At 36.8% G+C, this 22872-nt stretch overlaps 1 protein-coding gene across 15 annotated transcripts in view; it reads left to right on the plus strand.

Annotated features, from left to right (window-relative positions):
* Window positions 1–11776: 11776 nt before the first annotated feature.
* adgrl2a (adhesion G protein-coupled receptor L2a) overlaps window positions 11777–22872 on the plus strand; it is a 106631-nt gene continuing 95535 nt past the window's right edge. For 13 of the 15 annotated variants that reach the window (XM_051122460.1, XM_051122466.1, XM_051122463.1 and 10 more), the window contains exon 1: window positions 11777–12485. The gene's annotated coding sequence lies outside the window, so the exon portion shown is untranslated. The remainder of the gene's footprint in view (window positions 12486–22872) is intronic. The other 2 variants (XM_051122476.1, XM_051122477.1) reach the window with 1 other exon arrangement.

The raw sequence follows: 22872 nt of genomic DNA on the forward strand, positions 1-22872 counted from the left end.
GTGTATCACAAGGTCGGTCTGTCACAGATCAGGTGCTTTATCATACGCTGACAGCCGCTTGTTATACCCATTGAGTTATTTCAGTTAGGGAGGAAGTGTGGCAAGCTCCTGTGCCTTACTGCATAGTTTCATAACTGGGTTTAGCCAGTTCGGTAAGGAAGCACTAAAGCTCGGGACATGAGGAATTTTGACGGTTGTGAAAACAGCCCAGAGAAATCACAAATTTATCATCCATTGATCAGATCTGTATAGATTGCAACTGCAATAAAATCTGCAGTATATTAAAGGATCCAGGCTGCTTAGGCTAGGGATGGCTAGCTCCACTCAAGCGAAGCCCCAGTAGCATTAAAACGTGAGTCATTTCATTAAAAACTCTTTCCATCTGGCACTCGGTTGTATGGGTAGTGGAAACCGATGAGAACCTCACAGTGGCCCCTATTTTGGTATTGGATGTAGTTTCTGCATTGTCTTGTATCCAACTTTGGAAGCAATTAATTACAGGTTCTATAACATTCCTTTAAACAAAGCATTTAAAAGTATTAGGACGTTCACTTTTATGTAATTCCCCATGATGCCTTTACTATGTAATATTGAAACTGGAGAATTAACAGACAGATCAGAGTGATTAAATACTGGGAGATCATCTTGGGTAATTCTGAAAAGATTAGTGTATGTAATTTGGAGAGACTGAAATGTAGGGACACACTTGAATAGCCTATGAGAGATCTAAGGGAGTATGGAATGGTCTAAGCAGAGACCAAAGTGAGTATAGAGAGATTAAAATATGAGGTAGGGATGTGCACTATGACTAGTCAACTAGTCTAAAAGTAAGAAATTCTCAAAGGACAGTGTGTGTGTATATGATCCATTTTAAATACTTAGGGCCAGATTTACTAACAGCTTGTGCCAACTTAACCTGTCTTTTGGTGTTAAAATAGTATTGTCAAGATGCGCTGTAAAGAATTAGCTCTGAACAGGCATGGACACGGTTATTTTTGCGGCCGACCTTACTGAATATACATGTGGAGTTTCAGATGCAAATTTTATGGGAGAGGAGTATTAAAATGAGTCACGCAATATGATTTACTAACGTTTGCATATGTCAAATTACTGATATTTGCACCATTATTCAACGCCTGAAAAAAAAGCATGTCTCAAAGGGTCATCGGATGCAAAATTCACTTGTTTTTTGAACATAAATGTGTGTTGGCAGTGTTTGTACACAACCACCCTATAATGATAAAAATCCACCCAGTGGTATTTTTGTATTCTTTATAAGTAATATCACCTTATTCAAATCAGGCCATTCTCAGCTTCTTTTCAGTGTGACATCACACCGACAAAGGCCGTTCCCACGATAGTTGATTGACAAGGCCGTCTTACCTTAGAGCCACCCTAAATGAGCTGTAACAGTCCGACCACAATTGTGCAGGGGAAGATGGGGAAGACTTTGAGTGATTGAGGTATTTTGTTGTTGGATGTAATGATAAACACCACAGTCGTCAATTACTACTAACTTCTGAGCTGATTAATGTTACTTTCGTTTTTGAAGGAAATGCACCCGGTGATCTACATAAATGCACCTATGTTAAAGCGAATCATTCGTTATCCAGCTTCGCCTTCAGCAGAAGTGAGTATTAGGGTTTTTTATACATCTTTGCAAATCGCCTTTCTTAACAATGTGCTAGTTAGCAAGTTTCGCAGCTAAAGTAAACATTACAGCTCTTCACCCCATGGAAGAGAGGGGTGGGGGGGATCAAAGCTCATTAGCATTTAAAGCAACATGCAACAGAATGGCTCACTCTAAAAAGAGCTGATTTTGACACTGTAAAAAGGATGTCTTTTACACTACCACTGAGAAATTGTAACCAAAGTATGTTATAGACTTCTCATTAAGACCCTAAAGAATCATATCAACTTGTGAAAAATGGGCAACCAATGACCCCTTTAAAGCAGGCGGTAATTTGCGCTGCTCTTGGTAGATTGTGCTGGTCATAATGGAAATGATCTGGCTGCGTCTGTGTTTTTTAATGTGCGCACTGTCAGTAAATCACTCCCATCAGCGCTTTTTGGTGGAATTGCGTTCTAACGTTAATTTGCCGTGTTTAGTAAATCTGGCCCGTAATCTATGAATCAAACAGTCAAATAATTCTGAATACCTTATTACTCAAATAGTTCTCATTTTCTATCAAACAGTTAAAACAGAAAAAACTGACAGCAACAAAAGCAGCAGACGAGCTGAATGAAAATGCAAAATTTGTCTCTGACAGTAGATGGCACTTTTGGACAAGCAAAAATACAAAACAGCACTGCACTTATGAAAAAGTCAGAAAGTTCCTTACTGTACGATTCCTTTCTATACAGTAGCCAAAAACAGTATGTGGAAAAAAGTAGTATGTCCGAATTCACAGTATTCATAAACAAAAGTAAAAAGTACCTGGATGGCACCTAGATTCCAGCAAGATTCTGAAGTGTGCATCTGATGGACATGTTACTAACCTGTAAGGCCATATGTCTGTAAGTATGTGAGCATCATTGTGAGCACTAACAGTGATTTACTGTATCATTACAGACAGAATATGGGACCTTGTGATTCTGTTGGCTTTTTAAGCAGGAGAGATCAGAACAAGGATGGATAGATTAGAGTTTGCAAAAAATATCAGAGGCAGTATGGAGGAATCATAGTGAGTACTGTATGTGTCTGATTTTCTGTATCAGTACAGACAGTGAAAGCCAGAATTTGTGGTCATGTTGGCTTTTGGGTTTTATGCAGGAGATGTTAGGTATAAGTTCTCAAAGAGAACGGAACAAGTATGGAGCGATCAGGGTATTGAAAGATTAGAGGCAGTATGGAGGCACCATAATGAGTACTGTGTGAGTTTGATTTTCTGTAGCGATACACACAGCGAAAGCAGGGACTCATGCTCCTGTTGGCTTTTTGGGTTTTATGCAGTAGATGGCAGGTAAGTAAGTAAGTTCGGATTGAGTATGAAGAGATCAGAGTCAGTATGGAGACACTGTAGCAAGTACTGTGTGAGAGATCAGTGCAAGAAAGAACAGAGATCAGCTGGAGTATGGCGAGATCAGAACAGAGGTCTTGGAGAATATATAGAGATCAGCATGCATACAGGGAGATTAGTGTAAGTAATTATACAAAACTTGCATGCAGTGAGCAGTCTCGGGATACAAAGATCAGTGTGGGTGTGGAACAATCAATTCACACTGCTGCTAATCAGTTTCTTGGTTCGTGAATTGTAGCTGCATATTGATCATGTGTTCAGCATGCTGAGATGGAGTGTTGTATTTCAGTATTTGACTGCTTTCTATAGACCGTACGGTATCGTTTAATGCTCTGCGATATTCCAAAACCAGACAATATTCCGCAAGAGAGATAAGGGATCGTTATGCAGTAATTTGAAAGGTCCTTGAAGATTTGTCAACCGTGCACTTGATTTCAGCATATTTGTAAAAGATTTTTAATGAACAAGTCTCAAAATCAGGGCAATAATCCCTTAGTTCTTGGCCAAACATTCAGGGACTCGAGACCTCAAGCAAAGAGCGCAAAACTATGAGTCAGACCAAGTCATGGTGGTTGCCGGGAGGAATGAGAGTGAGAGAGAGCGAAGGATGAAATGTTTCCGAGTTGAGTGATGGTGAGGAAATGCAGCTGGGCTCCAGGGACCCGCTGCAAGACTTCATGATGGTTCGGGCTCCCAGTCACCTGAGCTCGGCTTCTGTCTGATACCAGAGAACTTTGCTGACAAGCAGTCACTCAAAGGTGCAACCAAGCCTTTCAACAGCTGCCCGACGGCGAACCATAGAGAGAATATCCAGTCCGAAAGGCCCAGGCATGCTTTTGTCAATAGAGCAATTATTGTAACTGGATACGCACACGAGTTTAATGCTGGATTTATTACTAATTGGGGCTGAAATTTCGAAGAAAAAAAGCGAAAAAGGCTTTCATAGGATTTCTGAAAAATTAGTTAAATAATTTGTGGGCTTTCTGCTTCCTGGCATGTATAGGGAGTCATAACTGACAGAATGAAAATCCACTGAAATATGTACAATGTCAAAGGAATGACATTTCTTGGCTCTTGGCTTCATATTCGGCTTTGCAGTTTCACATATCTGCAATATGACATTCTTTGGAAATACTATAGCTCTGGTGCTCTACGTCAAAAACACAGGCGAATCTGTGAGAGCTAATTTATTCTGCGGACAGTCAGGAGAGGGAGGAAAGACAATCTACTCCTTCAGATTCACTTTATTAACACTGATGGCATTTCGGAATTCTATGCAATTCGTGAAGTTCTACCAGCGCAGCAATAGGTTTTCCGTTAGACGCCCGTTCAGATGAAACGTCGGGACCGGAGAGTGATGTGATTGGTTATGTCATCTGCCGTACGCGTTTGTTGACTTTGTTACCGATCGTAAACTAATTTGTTTTGAGTTAAGTAACTGCTTACTGTGTGCGGCATGGTGTCTGGTTTTCGCAGCTGTATGTTGTGGTATTATTTATTTATTTATTTTACCAAATAAACAGGAATACGCACAAAAGAACACACAAAGGTACGTTTATCAAAGCGCGCTTGGATTTGCAATCCTAGAACTCCATTCTGAGGAACTATGACAAATCCCAAAAACCCAATTCCAAGAGTTAGTAAGCGAACGAATAAATTACGTATTACTAAACTGAATCCCAATGAAGCAAAAATTGTTGCATACGGTATGTGAACATGGAAAGTAGCAGCAGATTTCTGAATGAAAGAACATACAGGTCGTCAAAGAGCGAGGGGGTTTTCATCGACTGAAAATGAAAATTATGCTGAGAAAAGGGAAAACGAATGCATACTGTTTTCTGATACCGTGTAATGGGCTAACAAAGTTTGACTGGGAATTGGGCTCAGATTTCATCGAAGGATTATTTCTGTTCTAAAGCGGAGTCCGCCACCTCACGCTGCTGTTTGGGATTTTGTTGACAGGAACGTCTCTTCCTCTTTCAGGCCATTGTATCGCTGAAGACACTCTGCAGTGGTAAATTAACATTAAAATCAACCCCAGCGAGGCTCGACTCCACAGTGCACTCGGCTCTCCCAATAATCCAATATATTCCAATGGAGTTGCTCGGCAGCTGTGAAGTCCGAGCAGCGGGGATGTCTTTCATGGGAGAAATGAAGGTCTGTGTGATTTGGAGCTCTGAGGCATACAGAGGTCATTCTCTTTTGCTGAAGTTATATCCTCTAGCTGTGTGTACAACTGTCCTCTGGTAGGTGGCAAGTCTTCAAATGATTCAAAGGCCAGGGAGCTTTCTCACTCCAATTTTTTTTCTTCTTCTTTTTTGTTAACGGTTTAAATAAATCTCTCTTCTTGTTCCCAGACAGCCAAAGGATGACAGTTGATATGTTTGCCGATGTGGCATGGCACAGCACACAAAATTTTATGTGACCAGTTTTAATATTTAGCACAATACTCAAGGCAAAGCTGTATTCAATTTCCACAGAATTTCTATTTAAATTGCATTTGTTAAGGCAAGGTCTTTTACTATTGGCTTAAGGGCTAATTTTAACTAAACACCCAACTGTTAATGTCATTTTTGTTTTTGTCTACACTCATTCACAATTTTTGATACTGTCTCTCCCCAGTAATTCTCTCACCAGAATTTGTCAATTTGTTAAAAATCGCTGGGCTATAATATTATCTCAGATTGGTAACGTTACTTTTGTTAAAGACAAAATCTCCTCCACAAGGAGAAGACATTGTTGACACTGCAGTTTGCTCTTACAGAAAGTCAAAATGTTACTATGGTTATCATTTAGTTAATTACCAAGATTTTAATGAAGTAATTTATATTCCCTACACGTATGGAACTATCATTTAGGAGATTCACTCCTGCATTCAAGTGTACTGTAGCTGTCAATTTAGAAATTTAGCAGTGTGGACGTGACCATAGAGACATGGGGGGGCGAGCTCTTTTGACTTGGGCCAGGAAGCAACCGCCCAGAAAACCCCAGCAACCGCATGCTAAAACCATTTAGAACACCTTAGCAACCGCATAACAATGCCCTGTCAACCATTCACAACTCCCGTGGCTGTGAGTTTTATGCAAGCAAGAACCAATCACTTTTGTTTTTTTTTTTTTTTATTAAGATAATTCAACCAGAACTACTTTGATTACAGATTTCATTCAAACTTTGTGTGTCAATCTCACTATTTTTTATTTTATTATTATTTTTGTTAAACAGTATTGAAATTGGGGAAAGAGAAAAAAATATATATATATATATATATATATATAAATGTGTGTATATATATATATATATATATATATACATATATAAATGTATTTCTGATATCTGATTGGATTCTGATTGGTCTTCTTTCTAACACATATTTTTGTAAATTGTAAATTGTTTCTTCAGGCTAAGAAGATGGCACATTGGGCTGACTTTAATTTTTTCCACTTATGTTGCATATTTCTATCTATTTACATTTAAAATTATAACTTTTATTTTGTTGCCTTGCAAGCACTTGTAAAAATTTGAAGGTATCGCTGCCTCTAATGTAATAAATATTTTGCTGGTTAAAATCAACAGAAACACAAATAAAGCGACTGAGACTTGATTCATAGCAGACAGAGTTTACCTGAACCCAATTAGACTGGGTTAACCAAATCCAGACTGGAAAAATAATAATCAAAACTTTGCTATGAAGAACCAAGAGCTTAGTCTTACTGAAATTCAAATTTATAGTTTGCCCCTTGATTGTAAAGCATTTGTAAATAAAGCATCATGAACAGCCAGTAGCACATCTGATTGTCAAGCCAAATATTTGAAATGTAATAGATAAGTAGTATTTTGCAAAAATACTTTTTTTTTTTTTTTTTTTTTTTTGTAAATTCAAATGTGGTTGGTCCAACGAAATCACAGCTTCTGCATGTCATTTGAGTTAAAATGGAAAATACAAGTTTAGATGCTGGTAGGAATTTTACCTGTTATTATTAGAATAATAAAAAAAAAAAACTTCTACCAGGCTAGACTACCTTAGAGTAAAAATATGTTTTATCTCACATGTTTTATGTCTTGTGTCTTATCTTGCAACAGCACAATGAGAGAGCCAGAGCTGCAGCTGATGCCCACTGATGTTTACATAAATAAGTGGAAAACTACTTTGTCAAATGAGTTGGCCATTGATCCGTAGTTTTCTCTTTTCTCTTCCTAAAGCACATTAAAAAAGGTTCCATCTACTGTAAACTGAAATAATGTTCATGTACAATAGACAGAATATCCAGAAATCATTTAGAGGACACAACAGTGTATTACCATTTAGTCCAGTTTTTTGAACTAAGTGCATTAGTTGATGTAAATAGGAAATGAAATTTTCATCCAACCCTGTTTTATTGTGCCACAAGCCTCATGAGGTTGCACAGTTGTTATGAGTTAAGAAGAGTTTAAACATTCATTTCAACCAATTTATGCATAACTGAGCACTCAATGAATAGATTTAGGACAATAATGTTTTATGGAAATAAGCTGTATGCATTCAAAAAGTTTTATAATTATCGTCTTTTATATGAACCGAAAGAGTTCTCTTTAAATGAATATAATTAATAAGGGTACACAGCTGGACTGGGGATTGCGCATTTACAATTATGTATGACTGTGAGAGATTTTTCATCTTCTCTCAATTAAATATTCAGGCAATTATTTCAGAAGATTATTGACCTCAGAGGGGACCTGTAGTGTCACATTGGTTTTGGACGTCTACCTTTCTCCTACTGTACTCATGTTAATTAAAACAAAAGAAACTCACCAGCAGCATCTTCCAAATCTGTCCAACCACCATGCAGCACAGACATTTTATTTTCTCTATTTGTGTATAGAAGTTTGTCATATTTTCATTTTTATTTAAATCGTAAAGTTTGCACCTGAGTTTTTTTTGTGTGTATAATGTAAATGTGGTTGGTCCAATGAAATCGCAGCTTCTGCAGATAATTTGCATTAAAATGGAAAATTTAAAGTTCAGACGCTGGTAGAAATTTTATTGTTTAAAAAACAAACAAACAAAAAAAAATCTTTCTTATAAGTCTTATGGCTTGTGTCTTATCTTGCAAAAAGACAGTGAGAACCAGAGCTGCCACTGATGCTGCTGAGTTGGCCATTGATCAGTAGTTTTCTCTTTTTTCTTCCTAACGCACATTAAAAGAGGTTCCAATCTTTTCATATTTAAATCGTAATGTTTTTTTTTTTTTTTTTTTTTTTCTGGTTGGTGTAAAACAAAAACTGAAGATGCGTTGATGGTCAGTCATGCATTTTTAATACCTTTAAATATTTCAGAGGTATTCATTTATTGGTTTGTGTAATATATTTTAGCATTTAATATCCGGAAATGTACCTAGTATGACTAGATGAATGAATCAAATGGCCTGCAGTTCATTGTGAATGAAATGAACCAACAGCAAATACTAAAACTAAGATTATTGTTAAAAAATTAAGCCCATTTGGGGTTTCTGGCTGTGCAACGTTCTGGACTTTATTAATTTTAAAGATGATATCTCCGATTGTATAAACATCAGATAATTGTACAGTTTGAATAAGACATCGAGTCACCCCGAGCTTTCTAATGGGTAAGGGACAACGTTATTGCAGAATGTGGTTTTTGGCCTCTTGTGTAAATAGAATGAATTGGAGTCTCGCAGGTCGTCGTACGGCAGTTGTATATGCTAATGTCTGGGCTATATTAATCTTAACTGGTGGACCTCAGAGAAGGGCTGAGCTGTCGGCTAGTGCTGTATCTGCTTTTACGCCACATCTGTTTCCACTTGGCTGTGGATGTCTTTGCATCGAGCCTCCAAGTTCAGACGTAACACTGACTTTAAATTACAGTGACCTTAATAACCTTAATAACAGTTGCTAAACCATTCAGCACTGGTTAGATTTGTTTCACAGATATTTGTTTTAGCAGATATCGTGTTTCGGAGAGAAAGAGAGAGGGAGAAAGAGTTTGAGAGAGAATACGAAATCACGGCGTAATACAGTGACATACACGTACAAACTGTTGAAGTCTGTGTTAGCGTTACATGTGGGAGAGTGGCATTTGTTTGTATAAGTCATTTGCTTTACAGGTCAGTTATTTGACATTTGTGTAATCCAGAAACCTATGTGGTCATAAAGGAAGTAGAATGTGAACTTCCTTTGAGGCTTGGGACTGTTCCTCCCGGTTGTCTCCCGAGTAAACAGTGAAATTTGGAATGACGAGGAGACATTCGAGGAGGGCTGGTTTTACTCAATAGCATTCTGAATTGATTTAAAATAGTTTTGGGTGTTTATTGCAGTTGTTTCATTTTGTTTCTGTCAAAAGCAGTTGGTTTTGTGGTATTGGACGACTTTTACCGGATGGAAATGGAAAGAATGGAAGAAATATACATATTGTTCAGAGTTTCCTCTTTCATAGCTCAGGAAACGCATAGGAGTTGGAATTTAAGCACCAACTTAGTCTAAGATGTTCTCCTGAAACTCCTTGGGAGAAAAAGTAAACAGGGGAAGCGTAGGGTGGATCATTTGGCCTTTAAAGAATTTGACGAGACACTTCTGAGCTATTGAAATCTCTGACTTTGGTATTTTGGCAAATCTGGGTACAGTTTGGGACATTGTTGAGGTTTTCTAAAGGAGACGCAATTGCCAGAATATTTTTTCCCAGTAAAAACTTGAGCGAATGAATGTATGTATTTATTTATTTATTTACTCTATTCAAAAACACGTTTCTCTGTTAAAGTCTAACTCAAATTAGTTCATTTGTGATTTTTCTTTCTTGAAAATGACAACGGTAAGCAATGATTTGTTTATCCCAAAAAAGATCATTTTATATTTAAAATATATTTCAAATATTTATATATTTTTAGATTTATATTTATAATTTAAATGTAATACCTGTAACCCTTTCACTAAAATCAGAATGCTTCGAAACAATGGCAAATGAAAAAGACAGAAATGTGAAAAGCATTTTAGGTCAGAAAATAATGTTGATAAAGATTTTAAATATAACACACAAATAGACATTTTACACACAAACAACTAAATAAAAGTATAATGCATAAATGACCCAGTTTAACAGGAAGTGATTAGGAGATGTGTGAAGGCTTGTGAACAATTGCTTCCTGCTGGCATTGAGAATGACAAATGAAGCACAAAATATTGACTGACATACACATTTACACTTGCAACCCTCTTGTTTACTGCAATAAAATCAGTCTGATGATGAAAAATCCGTTTTCCATATACACAAATGTAGATAGCACAGATTCTAAAAACAGAAATGTTTTAAAAGAAATGAAAAATACCAACACACAAACACACACATGCACAGGCCAACGTAAATAAAACATTACAAACATATGACTGGGAGGGCTGTTGGTTGATAGTTCAGAGGATTTTTTCTTTTTTCTTTTTTTTGGTCTGATGTGACCTAAACAGCAAAGCAGAGTAAAGCTGCACATTTTCTGATGATCATGATTAGAAGAGTGTTACACAGCTAATACCTGCACTAATCCTTATTTAAGCTACAATCTGCTGCACTACATAACATAAAGAGCAACTAAAATGAATACAATTCCATCCTGAATAGATCAACCAGTGTTATTTTCATTAAGTCGATCCTATTACAATACACCACAGTTGAGCTGAATCCGTATTCATATAAAAATGACAAATATCTGTTATAGGACAGAAATTTCTGTTGCTCTCGGCTACATACATTCATTTTCAGGTCTATTTCTATAAAATCCACATGAGCATAGAAACGCATTAAATGTGAAGCTTTGCTTTTGAGAATTATTATTATTCTCCTCTTATATAATTCCTTATATATACAGTTTTACGATTCAATTATATTTAAAACATATATATGTATAGCAACTGTATTTTCATGTTTGTAGAATCTGTTGACTCTCCAAGTTTATTTTCATCATTTTAACAGCTTGCTCTGAAACAAATGTAATACTAACAGCAAAAGGATGTAATGAGCTCTTTTGAGGAGACAACCCTAGCATATTTAAATAGATAAAATCGGTGGTTTGTAACAGGGCTGATGTGTTTTTACGTGTGCACGTGAGTGTGTATGTGTGCCTATGTGATTTTGCTAAACCCCATTGCCTTCCTTTGACTGCAAGAATGCAACACACATGTGGTTTTACTTCTGCAAAACTAATGCATAAACATCAGAAAAAATATCAGAATGACCTTTACCACATCTGTTTTCTCTTTTGTCCCCCAAAATGGATCTATTACTATGTAAAGTTATGCATATGAAAATATAAGTGTGCGCTCTTACGCTGTGAGCTTCACCTGCTGTATGAGTGAAACAGAGAAATGCACCCTTAGAGTTTCTGTATTTGACTGAAATATCGCTCCGAAGCTTTATTAAAGCCAGGTGTGGGGGGGGTGGATGCGTTCCAATTGCATGCTTCTCCTTACATGGCCTTTTCAACTCGTTCTTTAACAGTTCTAGGATGTGCATTGCATTTCAGGGTCACTGACCGTGAGGACGGTCAACAAATGAAATAATGGTAAATGCGTCGTCGAAAATGGCTTTGTCCTGTGGATTACTGCTCCGGTTGCAGCGCGGCCACAGTCGGTCTTTCTGACTGAGGCCAAGTTGAGGAAAAAAGACGAAAATCTGCACTTTTTCTTTTTGATGCGAGCTAGAATTACAGTGAGAAACCATGTGCAGTCATTGGCTGAGCAGGCCGGCCTGCCCACAGCATGAGGGAATCTTTCTCCAGTGTGCCCCGATGAGGGGCATGTAGCAGTGCAAATCCAATGGAAATTGGCCAAAAGTTGTATATACAAAACAAATAATCTGCTTTGCTTTCGTCCTCAGCTCTGCGTAATCGTCTTCCACAACTGCCGTTGCTTAAGTTGTACTCGTGGTAATATGTTTACGCGACCATTTCCTCAGCGACTCCGTATCCGCGCGACCCAGGAATCCGGTTCCAGGTTTTGAGCGCAGCCGCTCTCTCACATCTCTGCTCAGCTCATACAGAGAGAAATCCCTCAGCCGCGGGCCGCTCTCTCTCCGGCTGGAACGGGACTCAACAAACCCGAAGAAGACGCGCAAAGGACTGAAATAAATAAAGAGGACTGCTTTTGCTTGTTTGTTTCCCTCGCGTTCCCTTTTTGCTTTTTTTTTCCATTAGTTGCCTTGCGGAACAGGTCCGCGTCCCCCCTGTTTCTCTCCTCCAGCAGGACGGACGGACGGACTCTTTCACCGTACCCGCATCTCTTCATCCCGGCGCGGCGGAGCGCAGGTCTGAGCGCGGGTCTGCGGGAATGTGAGCGCTCACACTCCGATAAAGGCTCGGATGAGCGGAGCATGTGTGCGTTGTGCGCTGAGACGCGCTGCTCCTATTATAAGACCCGCTTGTAATTGCCTCAACTGATTAATTAACTTTCCGTCTGATTTTTCTGCAACTATCCGCTCACTCACAAAAGGTAAGAAGCTTTTTGTTAATGATCATAATGCGCTTATATGCAGGTAAATCCTGTTGCTCTGAAGTGGGTGATTAACAAGTTTGGGTTGGTTACTCAAACTTTTCGTGCAAAACATTTATAACGAGAAAATAATGATCAAGGTCACGCGTGTTGCAAGATAATAACGACAGACCGAAGTTTGTATTTTAAATATGCATCGCATTTCATAACTTGGCCGAAAATGAATGGAAAAGAAATGTGATTTGAGCTCCAGTTAGATGACTCTAAAAGAACAAAACTACTCTGTTCAGAGTAATTAAAATGATGGAAAGGGGGACCATGGCTAATTGAGAAATGGTTAATCAAAACACAACCAGATGTGGATTGATTTGGTCGGCTGCCATTTCTCTCTTTGTCTTTTACTCTTTCTTTCTTTCTTTTCTCTCTCTCCCTTTGAATGGAAACTATTAGTGTGGGAATGAGGGGTCTTCAAATAAATCCCGTCGAGATATTTCATTCCGTTGGAAATTCTTTAAAAGTGTCGGTGAAGTCTGCACACTTTAATTTATTGTCATTGCCTTTTGCTTCCTACAACAAGCGTGTGGTGACCTACATCAACTGTTGAACTCACTAAAGCTTGACTTGGGTTGTTAAATTGAGGTCTTGTGTCTATAATTAAAAGCAATTTCAGGCTCTTTTTTGCTTGTTTTTAACTCCTCAGCATGATTAATGTGAAAAGAATGGTTCAGGGTGCACAGACAGCAGTGATAGAGTGCTAACTAGGGGACTGTAAGAACCCGTTGCAGTTTAAATTGTCTGAACCTGACTTTCTCTAAATGTAACATCGGACACTTGTGAGCAGCCGCTGTAAAATTAGATCCTTTAACCCCACATTCATAATTAATCCGCACCCAGGCCCCCGGTGCCAACAGTGAGATGAGCAGAATCTGGTCGGTGGCACTTCTTTTGCCCAAACATACTCCGAACTGCTGTTAAACGAACGTCTTGACAAACCGGCAAACTTTGCATTAGTATGCACGTTACGTGGTAATTACATGGTAGTAATAATGTAATTAATGCATTATAATTATTTGCGGCACTGATAATGACACATTATTATTGTTATGACTGCAGTAATTAAATATAATAGCATATAATATATGCAGCTGGACACTGTAATTTGAAATGTTACCAAAACACTGAGCAAATCACAATTGTTTTTGGGTAAACATCGCTCCGCTGCGTAAGAGCTAGTAATAGGAGTCAACGCGTGAGCGCGGTGTTGTTTGAAATGCAGTGCATGACGTGAGAGACGCTAAAAAACTGTGTAACATATCGAGTCACCTGAATCGGAGCGGTCTGGAGCTACAGATGCAGGTTATATTGATAGGCGCTGTATTTTTTTTATATATATTTGAGTTTTACATTGAAGTTTTACTTAATGGCATGTTTCCATTGTTACATTAATATCACTGAAAAAAAAAAAAATCTTGTAATATAGCATTTATATATATATGACAAAAAAGTATTGTAAAATTTAAAATGAGCTTACGTTTGATCTCAAATATCAAATATGCTTTTAAAGTGACCAATAATTTCTCCGAAATAGGACTTTAGGTGTGCATGCGGAGTTTTACCATATGGCGTGTGGTTTTTGGTCTGAATTCTTGCATGTCACCATTTGTGCTTTAAATAGACATTCTCTGACCAAAAAATGTTTTGAATTTGTATAAGTGTGAATGGACTCTGTTTGAAGCCGCTCCATTAGCATTTCAAAGTGGCCTGAGCTCTATTTGAGCCCTGTGCTCTATTAGCTTCAGCACAGGCCCGGAGAACAGGAGGGGTGAGAGGGGACCAGGGCTTGTAGTTCATTTCTCCTCGTCTTTGTGTTTGTGTGTGAAAACACTATCCCATCCTTTTCATTTCAAAGGAATATTTTCCTTGGCTCTGTTTCTTTCTGGCCCCCTTCCTGCATCAGAGAAATGAAAACAGCCAAACATGAGCAGGATTATGAGATCCACCAGAGAACTTGCTTAGGTATTTTCACTCAGAGCCGGAAAATAGTGCTTTTCTACATTTCCAGTAATGCAGGGATGAATGGGTGTCATAACACCTACACGAACGTTCTGCTCACAAGTGTGTAGCTTTATGTTTATGAGAGTTAGTCGCACATAAAGCCCGGCACATGTCTGATTATTCACGATTCGCTTCGTCTAAAGAGTGCAGACGTTGTCTCCTAAATATAATAATGCCATTTTTTTTTTAAGTCAGCTTTGAAAGTCTCTGCTTTAGAGTGTATCCGTATATTGATTTGTTTTTAATCTAATTTTATTAGCGACATATTTGTATTAGGTTTACTTTTGCTCCGTATTAATGTGCTTATATAGTCTCTTCTGTTCTCATAATATTCAGAATTTTGAATTTATCGATTGTTTAATTTTTTGCGATCTGGAAAATATGATTTGTGGCCCAGCGCGCCGATTTCAATATTATCACCATGTGGTGAATATCAGACACATGTGGAGAGCTTTTGACATAGTGTAAACGGTAAAATGTGTAAAATGTGAGCGTTTTATCACTTCAAACTAAGTCAAACAGAGTCTTTGTAAATCACAGTCGAGCCCAAAATAATGAACAAGCCAAATTGTGGAATAACTTTTATTAGAGGCTTAGTATTTTGTGTGTGTGTGTGTGTGTGTTTTGTAATGCTACTGTTCTCTGAACAGCCATTGTTCTCCGAACATGAGAGCATTTGCACAGCCGAATCAAATAATCGGACTTAGTGAACAACAAATACAGCATCACGTAACGTGTCTACAGAGCTATGCTTTCTCAGTGGTGTTTAGAGCAGTGATTTAATGCAAAAACAAAACAAAACAAAAAAAAACCTAAAAGACTTTGACAAAAACAAGGGGACCACTTCAGCACTGATATTCACTCTGTAGGGCAATGCTGTTACTTTAGAGACACTGAGTACAGGGCCATACGCTGTGGCTATAAGCGCTACAAAAAAATTTAAAAACACATTCAGATGTGCAAGAATTTCAAATCAGATGATTTCTTTCCCTGTTTTTGATTCAGTTGTGTGTTTACAGAGCATCCTGCTGTGCCGATAAACGCTCGCCAATTTGCGGGGAATAAACAGCCCTGTTACACTTGGAGTTTTATGTAAAGTGCTCAACTGCCTTTGGTGGGTCAAATACCTGCATTTTACGGTGGTTTTTATTTTACGATCAGTAATCAGTGGAAGGCAGGGCGCCTTCTCTGCCATTTTGTCAAAGCGTTTGTTTCTGCTTGCGAAAGGTTTGTGTGACAGTGGGACGGCAGACTTTATACACAGGCTGCCATTTTAATCAGCTGCAGACTGTGGGCAGCACACACCACTCTGAACACACCCAGACTCCAGAGTGTGTTCAGACATGCAATCAGTTTGATTTATTTTTAAATATCTTTGTTGGCCAAACAAATCATTTCTAAAAAATAATAATAATAATAATAATTGCAAATTAAAATATATATTTTTAAATAATATTAAAATAATTGCAAACGTTTGGTTTTGCTTGTAATTCTGCAATAGAGTAAAATTATATAATAAGAATAAGAATAACCCAGTTAAACTTAAAATAACTCAACAAATAAAATCACTGCTAAATGGTGCAAAAACTGATACATTTACTGCATGTTTCTGATAACTTTCGGCTAATAAAAATAATTATAAAGTGAATACATTTTTTTGTTTTTCAGAAATTATTTTGACAATTATATACTTATATAATTAGATGGAAAGAAACAAAGCTGTTTTAATATATTTTTTACTATGTGGAAAAGAATATTTTGGTATCATGGATTACATCCATTTAGCGATTACCTTATGCTCTGCCATGTTTATTTTTATTTAAATGTAAATGAAGTCCACAGCATGATTCATGTTATTTCATTTTAAAATTCAAGACTACACATATTTAGTTTGGTGTATACACAGGGGGCATGACTTATCTATCCCAGAATTGGTATTTAGAAAAAAGAAGAAGAAAAAAAATTCAATTTCTCATCACAGAGGAGAAGGTAGGAACCCAGGTACAGGGTAAACAGTATCTGTGAGCAGAGAGAAAGAGAGAGAGAGAGAGAGAGGTTTATTAGACGTCTGGTGGTAGGAGAAGGGTTGTGTCTCGGCTGGTTTATAGGAGCACACTTGAAAGGGCCATTTTCAAGCAGACACACCTGTTATTTCAGAACGCTGAAGAGAGGTTGGCCTTCAGTTTAATCCTCCTTTTGTAAGTTATCTACCTCAAAACTTCTTCAAATGTCGAAGATTATGAAAATGCAAACTTTTAGAAGATTCATGGTGTTATTACTTGCGTTTAGTAATTATTAAGACTTATTTTTTATTAGTGCTAATAATAATCTAATAATAATAATAAATATTTACTGTTAAATTTACTACTGTTTTACATTGCATTGTTGTTGAAAATAATAACAGTTTAAAGTCATTAAAGGTATTAAATAATTCAACTGGACATTTTGGAATTATGCTTTGCAACCAGAAATGTTTAATATGTAAATATAAATATTAAACTAATATTCAAGCTTCGTCAAAGTAGCCACCCTTTGTCTACATTACAGCTCAACCAGTACTGAAGCAATATTGAAGGAGTTATCATGTTTGTCTTTTTTTCTAACTCATCCATAAAAAAAAAGCAAAAATAAAAATAAAATAATGAAATTCATACGTAAGCCCAATTTCACTAAAGTGTTTGAAACTTGAGGTAGTCCAGAATAATAGTTAAGACATTTCCTGCAGATTCCACTAATCCTCAGATAACTAATCTAATCTGGGGTCAACAGGAAGTTGTTTCCTAAAAACATTCCGGGGTCAGAGGTCAGACTTATCTTGTGTGGTTCATGTGACAGTTTATCAGGGCAGTTGTAGCTAATCATGAGAGTATAATCAGAAGCACTGTGTGTCTGAATCTCCTGACCTCCTGTCAAAGATAATTTTGCTTTAAACATGTTAAGAAACCACACCGGGTGCTGATTCAGCTGAAAAATTAAGTATACATATCAGAATAAAAGCCTGTGACATGAAAAGGCTTGATTGCCAAGGTAATAAAATATTAAAGAAACGCACTGAAAATCCGTAGCAGTCTTTTGGTCATTAACACTTTTTAAAGTTTGATTAAAAGAGCTATTTATGGTCCGGTTCTTTAAAATGACTTTTGTTGGTGTAACCTAGTGTAGTCAAGCTGATACATTTAACTTAAATAATAATGTTAAATTATTTAATTAAATAATAATAATAATAATTTATTTTTTTAAATTCTGATGATGGCGCATTGATGCTTTAGACAAAAGAGACCATGGGATTTCTGGGCTTTCTATTTTGGTTGACTTGCTAGCCACCATTGTTTGATCTTTTGCTGATTGACTGATTTTTCTTAAACTGATTAAGCTCAAGAATTCAAACAGGATACTGTTCCTAGATCAGCACTTTGGGGCTCTTCCAAACAGAGCAAGCTGGAGAACTCTTCATTACGACTAAATCGATGCAGTTACTTCCATGCATTAATCTAAATTCAGGTGCAGAGATTACGAGTTTATTAAGGTGTGAGACCTTTGTGCAGGCCAGGGGTGGACACTGATTGGATAATCAGTCTGCGAGTGACATCTGACAGCTCCGCCTCCATTGATTTTCCAAAAGAGGCCGTCGGCCACATTGCGTAAGATGACACATAATGAGTGGAGAATTTAATTCAGACAAACAGCCAGGTTGCAGAGCTAAGTTAATTACTTTAAGGTAGCAGTCATTACTCTTTACTCTAGTGCTGATGTGTCCAATACAAACAGCCTTCAAGTGTCTTTCGCTCTGACACCACTCACCTGGCCGGTTTGGCTCAAATGCAGCTTGTCAGCGGCACTGTGTTGCGTGTGCTTATTTAACGCAATGCATCAGCCACGCTAGGCTGAGAAATGACAGCTGCAATATTTACTGCCCGAACAAACTGGATTCATGTATATAAATCCTTTTTTCTTTGGCTGACATTTGAATACAACACAAATCATCTGCTGAACGGAATCAGGGATTTTTATCCAACCACGATCTGAAAGTTGATCTGTAACCTCATCTAAATTCAAGTCAACATGAATTCAAATCTGAACCTCTTACTTTTTTATTATATATTACTGATGTTATTGTAAATATTTTATAGTATTTTAGTTACATAATAAACTCTATCTAGCAATTTTACATCTGGTTTCACAGGCTTAAGCCTAGTCCTAGACTAAAATGTAAGTCTGAGTTGTTTCAACTGAAAGAAACTTGCACTGACTGATCTTAAAATATATTTATATACACCAGTAATGTTTTTTGGTTTTTTTTTCTTCTAAGGCATGTTTATAAAAATGACTTAAATGTCCTAATTGAACTATGGCCTAATCCTGGTTTAGGCCAAGCCCTGTCTATGAAACCGGGCCTTAGTATATTTATATAGTAAGAATTAACACATTTGGATCTGTATAATGCCTTTCTTTAAATGCATTGTCATTGTATCAGCACAATGTAATATTGCTTGACCTTTAATTCATATGCATTGATACAATTTCTATACATGCTAAGTATTTTAATAGCCTGTTTAAGCAAAATATTCTAAGATACATTATTTATTTATTTATTTTGAGATTGTATTGAATTGTCCTGTATGGACATGCAGCATTAATTTTATTTTTGTGCACGTCTTAAAAAGGATAAAAAAACAAAACAACAACAACAAAAAAACAGATACCATGGACTTGTTTCACCTCAGAAATGACTTTCGTTTTTGGCTGATGTTACCAAAGCTGCATCCAAAAAGCTATTAAGCATTGTTTCAGCGTGCTGTTCTTGGTAATGTTGTCTTCAAAAATTCTGCCAATAGTTAACAAAGCAATTTAATGTGATTAATATTAATGTAATAAATGTTATGACAGTAATAGCAAATAATAATACGTTTGAAAAGTGAACACTGGGATGCATTAAAATGCTCTCAAGTGTGAGCTTGACCTTCAGCCTTCATGTCCCAGTCAAAAAAAGTCTCCTCAAAAGATCTGAGTTTGCGTCCGTTGCAAATTCGCATTCAGGTCTGGCTCCATTCTGATGCGGAACGCCCACTTTTCATGCTCCAATGAAATCTCACTGGATTAAATCAAGTCCTGCCCGACATTTTTTTCTCGTTGAAATAAAAACAAAGAATGGCAGACTAAGCCATTACCTTTGAGGAAAGAGCTCAATACCATTTACGGGTTTCATTTTGAAATCATGTTGAAATTCAGCCTTGTTTGAATTGTAATGTCTTCTTCTGTAACATATAGGATTTTTATCCTGAGAGACAGGAGTACAGAGGACAGGAAATGATGCAGAAAGAGAGACAGAGTGTGATCACGTCTCCTACAATGAGCGCCTTTGCTCGATGTGTCTTGAGCACGTGTAGCACTGCCAGGCCGCGGCTCTGGCTGTGAAGCGCAGGATTAAGCGGCAGATGATATAAGCGGAGTTGCTTTATTGTCAGGCGGACTATAATGACCACGATGCATTTCTAATGTGAACTGCTTAAGGAGGGGACACAGGTCACAGCCTGTTACATGCGTCGCATAAATTGACGAGTCAAGACTTGGAGGATGTGTAGGATAAGATATATTTAAAAAAAAAATGACTTCAGAGGAAAATACGCATTTTTGTAACACACCTTCCATGATGCTAATGATAAAAAAATGTGTATGAAGTGACTACCCATCAATCACATTTTAATTATTTAAAGTGTATTTTAGCCACATGGCAGTTTTGATATCTTTGGTTTGTCGCACCTGCTGAAATGGCTCCGATCGCCACAAAACTGCGAAGTGTCAAACACTTCCTAATGGCATTTGCATAACTCACACTTGCCTGGTGTGAATTTCGCCCCTGTTAACACAAACAGTGGTGGGGCGGCTTGTCTCGCGCCACACACAAGAGCCAAGAGAGTTACTCGCAGATATCTTATTGGATATCTGCATTAAAAAAAAATAAAAAAAAAAAGATTTAGAAGGAGATTTAGTAGAGCATACTGCATTTACAACCCTGAAAACATCAAATGTGAAACTGTTATTTAAACTATATAAACTGTAAAAAATAAATAAATATATATATTCATACACACATTTTTAATAATAATAATAATAATAATGTTAATTTTTAATTGCTAAAATATTTTTTTCTAATTGTTTAAAATTTGTAATCAAGTTATACAATACTGCTCTGCGAGTATTACAGTGTGAGAAGAATTTTTTAATTATTTTTTAATTAAAATATGACTCTGGACCACAAAAAATAAGGGTACATTTTTTGAAATTGAGATTTATACATCATCTGAATAAATAAGCTTTCCATTTATGTTAGGATAGGACAATATTTGGCTGAGATGCAACTATTTGAAAATCTGGAATCTGAGGGTGCAAAAAAATCTAAATATTGAGAAAATCGCAATGCATTGGCAATGCATACTACTAATCAAGTTTTGATATATTTATGATAAGAAATGTACAAAATATCATCATGGAACATGATCTTTACTTATTATCCTAATGATTTTTGGCATAAAAGAAACATTTTGACCCATACAATGTATTTTTGGCTATTGCTACAAATATACCCGTACTACTTAAGACTGGTTTAGTGGTCCAGGGTCGCAAATGCGTATACACACACACATTTTTAAAAATAAAAATAGTGCTAACACTGTTTTTTTTCTATGAGCTGTTTAAAATGTTTCAGTATTCATTTTAAAAATTACACAATAGTGCTCTGCGAGAATCTACAGTGTGGGAAGAATAAAATAGAAAGAATAATCTTTTTTGTATTATTAAAGTGTGTGTGTGTGTGTGTGTGTGTGTACACACACATACATTGTATATATATACACACACAATTTTAAAACTAAAAATAACGATAACCATCTATGAGCTGTTTAAAATATTGAAATACTTATTTTAAAAGTTACACAATGCTAACAAGCAGAACCAAATAAAAACGTTGCATTTGTAATTAATAGGCATATTTCTAACCGTCATTAGCTGCCGTGATGGACAGTGCTGCTTTATCTTCGTACTCTTGGCTGAATGAAGCACTTTCGACGCGCATTACTCTTCGAGCGGAGTCCTGCGAGCTCACGGCCCAGCCGAGTGGCCCCCCATCACCGCCACGGCTCCAGTGGCCTCTTTTGTTGTGTTCTGATAAGATCTACTCACTGTTTGCTTCACCAACCTCCAGTGGTGTGTCTGGTTACTTCACTGCAATTAAGAGAAAGGAAAACATGCCCAGCCAAAGCGTAGAAACATCTTTTGTGTGCGTGTGTGTGCATGGGCCTTCATTCACAGAGTTTAATGTGATTCATAGATTATGTCACAGAATACATAAGGAAAGAAGAAGCCTTTTGTAGTGCAGTCGCTTTTCCTATTGGACTTTCTGTCCAGTGCACGCAGCGAATCGCAAGCCCCATCAAAGCAATTACCTTTGCTAAAGCCATATTAGTCTTATAATTGGATAATCTTGTATTGCTTTGGCTTAATTCATTCTGTTGCACCAAATGGTTTCCTGTCCTCAATAACATTTTAGGAGCTCATGTTCTTAGCGAGAAACGCTCTAGCTTCCCCTTCGTCTCATATTGTATTTTTTTTTTTTTTTTTTTTTTTTTTTGGTGCCTGAGTGAAATGAAATATTTGTGAATGTGAACGGTGCAGTGGATTCAGACACAGTGACTGTACAATATAAAAACTATTGGCTGTGGCTCTTTTCCAAAACCTTCTGTGCTGCCTTGCTATCTAATGCCTACATAGACAACTGTCTTCATAGGCAGCATCCTACCCAAATGAAACATCTTAAGATGATTTTGGAACACTGTACATAGGCAGCTGCTCTGTTTTTTTTTTTTTTTTTTTATTTTATTTCAATTATTATTTTGTTTTAAGAGCCAGGCACAACGCATTTCTGTGAAACCCACTTAGGCATCTCACTAGGTTTTGGAACAGAGCTTATTTACTATTAATGACTATCCTTCAAAGTTTGGGGTCAGTAAGATACATATGTATCTTTTACAGAAATTAATATTGATATTCAAGGGCACATTAATTTAATTAAAAGTGATGGTAAAAAAAACATTTGTAATGTTGTTAGAGATTTCTATTTTATATAAATGTGGTTCTTTTGAACTTTCTATTCATCAAAAAATCTTGCAAACAAAAAAGTTCCACAAAAATATAAAGAATCAACATTTTGTTTTCAAAATTGATAATAAAGGCCTTTTCTTAAGCACCAAGTCAGCATTATTTGACTTTTGAAGAATCTATTAAGGCCTAATGACTGAAAAAAAAAAAACAGTGTTGAAGTAAAAAGTATAAATTA

Source organism: Labeo rohita, chromosome 11 (assembly GCF_022985175.1).
Source record: "Labeo rohita strain BAU-BD-2019 chromosome 11, IGBB_LRoh.1.0, whole genome shotgun sequence".
Lineage (NCBI taxonomy): Eukaryota > Metazoa > Chordata > Actinopteri > Cypriniformes > Cyprinidae > Labeo > Labeo rohita.